Below are 5,247 nucleotides of genomic sequence, written 5' to 3'. Positions count from 1 at the left end.
TGATCTGTGCTGATGGACCTAAGGGCAATGCAATTGGCATCAATGTCTTGGGTTAAGGGAGGGAGTAACCATTATGATTCCCGCACATGATCGCTATGAAGCAACTCACACCGGATGTACGCATGCATGGACGTCAGATGAGAACAGGATCAGTCTGGGCTGTAATGTTTTACACGACCAAATAGCCTGCCGAGCTTCACGGTCAAGGTTCGCAGATGGATAATTTCCAGTTGGGCGAGTAATGGAAAGAAACCAGCTCACATGGGGGCCGAAATTCACCCCCACCGGAAACGGGGTGCACTTACCGCGTTTCAGTTGTTTTCACCGCCGCGGTGGATGCGGTGGCCTCTTGCATGAAATTCAGCTCTTTGTCTTTTTTTTCCCCAGCGCTGTGGAGGTCGGTCATAATGGGGGCCGGAAACGGAAGCGGGAGCGGCGTCTCCGTCAAACTGGGGGTGGCAGTGGGCAGCGGGCGGAGTGTCCGCCACTGTCAGTCATCAGCGTGGCGCTGATGACCTCATCACGCCGGCGCATCACCACGTCTCTCCCCTTCATTTAAAGGGGAGGCTCGCTGCGAGCTGTGCGATTCTTTTAGTTAGGTCCACTGGGCCACCAAGGGAGGGTTTCGGCCGGGCCAGCGGCCTGGCGCCCAAGGGCGGCTGCCTGTTGGAGGCCCGGCCGAACCCCAGGGGGCGTCGTTGTCGGGCCGACCTGGCAGTGATGCACTGAGGAGGGTTCGGCAGCAGCAAGGTGGAACTGGGGACCGCCGGAAAAACCACCAGGGAGAATTTCGCGAGCGGCGTCATTCAACACCGCCGCATGGCTGGCGCTATCCGGCGGTAATGGGCCTTATCCAGAGGCTGAATTTCGGCTCAATGGATTCTAGACATCAGCAAGCAGTCAATACCATCAGGAGAGGAGAGTAGGGCAGAAGATTTACAGAGAAGTAAGCCTGGGTTTAAATCAGAAATAAGATTTTCCACAGCTCATCTTAAAAACCTACCGATATGAATGTGGCCTGTTTAATCCAGTTGAACGTCTTAGGCCTGTTATTGAAGCCATTGTTCCTACAGGTGCTGTTTTGCAGTCTATTACTTGGAGCCTTAACTTACTCTTGCCGCTGACAGCCTTTTTCAGGTCAAGTGAGTTTTGAATTTAATAAGGGAAGCTTGCTTTAGAAATACATTCTGCTTCTGCTCTGAAAGCTGTCTGAAGAATTCAAATAATAACCAATAAGGAAATTTTAACCAATAAGGGAATTAAGGGTTACGGGGAGCGGGCGGGTAAGTGGAGCTGAGTCCACGGCCAGATCAGCCATGATCTTGTTGAATGGCGGAGCAGGCTCGAGGGGCTAGATGGCCGACTCCTGTTCCTAATTCTTATGTTCTTATGTTCTTAAATGAGGTAGCTCTTTTGATACGAGATCGATGAAACTGTAATTCTGTAAAGTTCTGAAGACGAATGTTATAAATTAAGTTGAAGATGTGCAGAGGAGGGCATTTTTTTTCCAAATCAAATATTGTTGAGCTGTGCGAATTTTAGATGCTTTCTTGAGCTTTTGACGTTTCACAGATAGTGTCAGCTGTGGCTCAGTGGGTCGCACTCTGTCGGTCGGAGGGGCTAAGAGTGAGCAGGTGCTGCTGGGTGCTTGATTACCGCAGGGAGTTGGAGTGAGTTTGTAAAAAGTTGGTGGTGGGTGTTATATATTTAAACCTGTAAATACCTTGTTTAATCACCAGAGGGCTCATCCCCTGGAGTCCCAAGGGATCCCACAAGCCCTTGAGCTCACAGTATCTGGTCAGACTCTTTATTCATACACAACAACTGCCGACGAGATGACGAACCCCACCACAACGATGCAGAGAACCGTGGGCATCCTGGAGAAATTTTCGGAGGGAGATGATTGGGAAACCTTCGTGGAGCAAGTCGACCAATACTTCGTGGCCAACGAGCTGGAAGGAGAAGCGAACGCTGCCAAACGAAGGGCGATTCTCCTCACCGTTTGCGAGGCACCAACGTATGGCCTCATGAAAAATCTGCTTGCTCCAGCGAAACCCACAGAGAAATCGTATGATCATTTCTCATGATTTCACTGGTCCCGGAGCATTTTAACCCGAAGGAAAGCGTTCTGATAGTGAGGTACCGGTTCGACACATGCAAGAGGTCTGAAGGCCAGGGAGTGGCGAGCTATGTCGCCAAGCTAAGACGCCTTGCAGGACATTGCGAGTTTGAAGGACATTTGGAGAACATGCTCAGGGACTTCTTTGTACTTGGCATTGGCCATGAAGTAATACTTCGGAAACTTTTTGACTGTAGAAACCCCAACCGTGAGTAAAGCCATAGCGATAGCTGCTATAAGTACTGTGAACAAAGTAATGTTGTTTTCGAATCGTAATGTACAGGGCAGGCCTCACATGCCTGCAGCTGCACATCCGCAGATGTCTCAGAGTCCACCATCAAGGGTGATGAATACTATGCCATTAACACCTTGTTGACGCTGCAGGGGTGATCCTCGTTTCCATTCATGCCGCTTCAAAGGATACGTTTACAAGGGCTGTGGAACAATAGGATACCTCCAACATATGTACAGGCAAGCTGCAAACCCTGCTAATTCTGCAAACCACCATGTTGCAGAGGAGGACAGATCCACGGCAGATCATGACAATCCAGAGCCTCACGCTGAGGAGGCAGAGGTATATGGGGTGCACACAATTACCACAAAGTGTCTCCCGATAATATTGAAGGTTGAATTAAATGGACTCCCGGTGTCAATGGAGCTGGACACCAGCACAAGCCAGTCCATTATGAGCAAAAAGACTTTCGATAAATTGTGGTGCAGCAAGGCCTCAAGGCCAGTCCTGACTCCCATTCGCACTAAACTGAGAACTTATACAAAGGAACTGATCCCGTAATCGGCAGTGCTACCGTAAAGGTCTCCTACGATGGAGCAGTGCACAAGCTACCACTCTGGATGGTACCGGGTGATGGTCCCATGCTGCTTGGCAGGAGCTGGCTGGGGAAGATACGCTAGAACTGGGATGACGTCCGAGCGCTTTCGCCCATCGATGATACTTCATGTGCCCAGGTCTTAAACAAATTCTACTTGCTGTTCGAACCAGGCATCGGAAAGTTTCAAGGAGCAAAAGTACAGATCCATTTAATTCCGGGGGCGCGACCCATCCATCACAAGGCAAGAGCAGTACCGTACATGATGAGAGAGAGGGTGGAGATCGAGCTGGACCGACTGCAACGAGAGGGCATCATTTCGCCGATCAAATTCAACGAGTGGGCCAGTCCGATTGTTCCAATCCTCAAGGGAGACAGCACCATCAGAATCTGTGGTGATTACAAAGTGACTATCAATCATTTCTCCCTGCAGGATCAATACCCACTACCAAAGACAGACGACCTATTTGCAATGCTGGCGGGAGGAAAGACGTTCACGAAGCTGGACTGACCTTGGCCTACATGACGCAGGAGTTGGAGGAATTATCGAAGAGCCTCACCTGCATCAACACACACAAAGTCTCTTCATTTACAACAGATGCCCGTTCGGGATTCGATCAGCCGCGGCGATATTCCAGAGAAACATGGCAAGCTTACTGAAGTCAGTCCCGCGCACCGTGGTCTTCCAGGACGACATCTTTGTTACAGGTCGGGACACTGTCGAGCATCTGCAGAACCTGGAGGCGGTTCTTAGTTGGCTCAATTGCATGGGGCTCAGATAAAAACGTTCGAAGTGCGTTTTTCTGGAGCCTGAAGTGGAGTTCCTGGGGAGAAGAATCGCGGCGGACGGCATCAGGCTCACCGATTCGAAGACGGAGGCAATCGAGAACGCACTGAGACCACAGAACGTGATGGAGCTGCGGTCGCTTCTAGGACTCCTGAACTACTTTGATAACTTCTTATTGGGTCTCAGCACACTGTTAGAACCACTGCACTCCTCACTGCATAAAGGAGACAAATGGGTATGGGGTAAAAGCCAAAAAAATGCCTTTGTAAAAGCTAGAAAACTGTTATGCTCAAACAATTTGCTTGTGTTGTATGATCCATGTAAGCATTTGGTACTAGCATGTGATGCGTCATCATACGGTGTCAGGTGTGTATTGCAACAAGCTAATGATTCTGGGAAATTGCAACCGGTTGCTTATGCATCCAGAAGTCTGTCTAAGGCTGAGAGAGCCTACAACATGATTGAAAAAGAAGCTTTAGCATGTGTTTATGGGGTAAAGAAAATGTATCAATATCTGTTTGGGCTCAAATTTGAATTGGAAATTGACCATAAGCCACATATATCCCTCTTTTCGGAAAGCAAGGGGATAAATACAAATGCATCAGCCCGCATCCAGAGATGGGCGCTCACATTGTCCGCATACAACTACTCCATCCGCCACAGGCCAGGCACAGAAAACTGTACCAATGCTCTCAGTAGGCTGCCATTGCCTACCACGGGGGTGGAAATGGCACATCCCGCAGATTTAGTTATAGTAATGGAAGCATTCGAGAATGAGTAATCACCGGTTACCGCCCGACAGATCAGAACCTGGATGATCTGCAATTTTGTAGCAGCTGAAATAGCTCAGTTGGGAGAGTGTTAGACTGAAGACCTAAAGGTCCCTGGTTCAATCTTGGGTTTCGGCAGTAGAGGAACCTGGACAAGCCAGGACCCCTTACTGTCCTTAGTAAAAAACTGTTTGCTTCACGGGAGCTGGTCCAGTGTCCCATTAGAAATGTAGGAAGAAATAAAGCCGTACCAACGGCGCAAAGATGAAATGTCTTTACAGGCAGACTGCCTCCTGTGGGATAATCGGGTAGTGGTACCCAAAAAAGGGCAGGGACACTTCCATTAGTGATTGTAATGATGAAAGCGATGGCCAGATCCCACGTGTGGTGGCCCGGTATCGGTGCGGACTTAAAGTCCTACGTGCACAAATGTAACACAAATGTAAAACCGTGGTCTAGGGTCCATGTTGACTATGCAGGCCCATTCTTGGGAAAAATATTCCTAGCGGCTGTAGATGCGTACTCCAAATGGATTGAATGCGAAATAATGTTGGCAAGCACGTCCGCTGCCACTACTGAAAGCCTGTGGGCCATGTTTGCCACGCACAGCCTTGTGAGTGACAACGGCCCTTGTATCACCAGTGCCGAGTTCAAAGAGTTCATGACCCGTAATGGGATCAAACATGTCACATCTGCTTCGTTCAAACCAGCATCCAATGGTCAGGCTGAGAGAGCAGTGCAAAC

General features: G+C 49.4%; 1 non-coding gene across 1 annotated transcript; it reads left to right on the top strand.

Annotated features, from left to right (window-relative positions):
- Window positions 1-4,568: 4,568 nt before the first annotated feature.
- trnaf-gaa (transfer RNA phenylalanine (anticodon GAA)) lies at window positions 4,569-4,641 on the top strand. The gene has a single exon. It is a non-coding gene; the product is annotated as a tRNA-Phe (tRNA).
- Window positions 4,642-5,247: the final 606 nt, after the last annotated feature.

Source organism: Pristiophorus japonicus, chromosome 2 (assembly GCF_044704955.1).
Source record: "Pristiophorus japonicus isolate sPriJap1 chromosome 2, sPriJap1.hap1, whole genome shotgun sequence".
NCBI classification, from domain to species: Eukaryota; Metazoa; Chordata; class Chondrichthyes; family Pristiophoridae; genus Pristiophorus; species Pristiophorus japonicus.
This window is presented reverse-complemented; position numbering and strand designations above follow the sequence as displayed.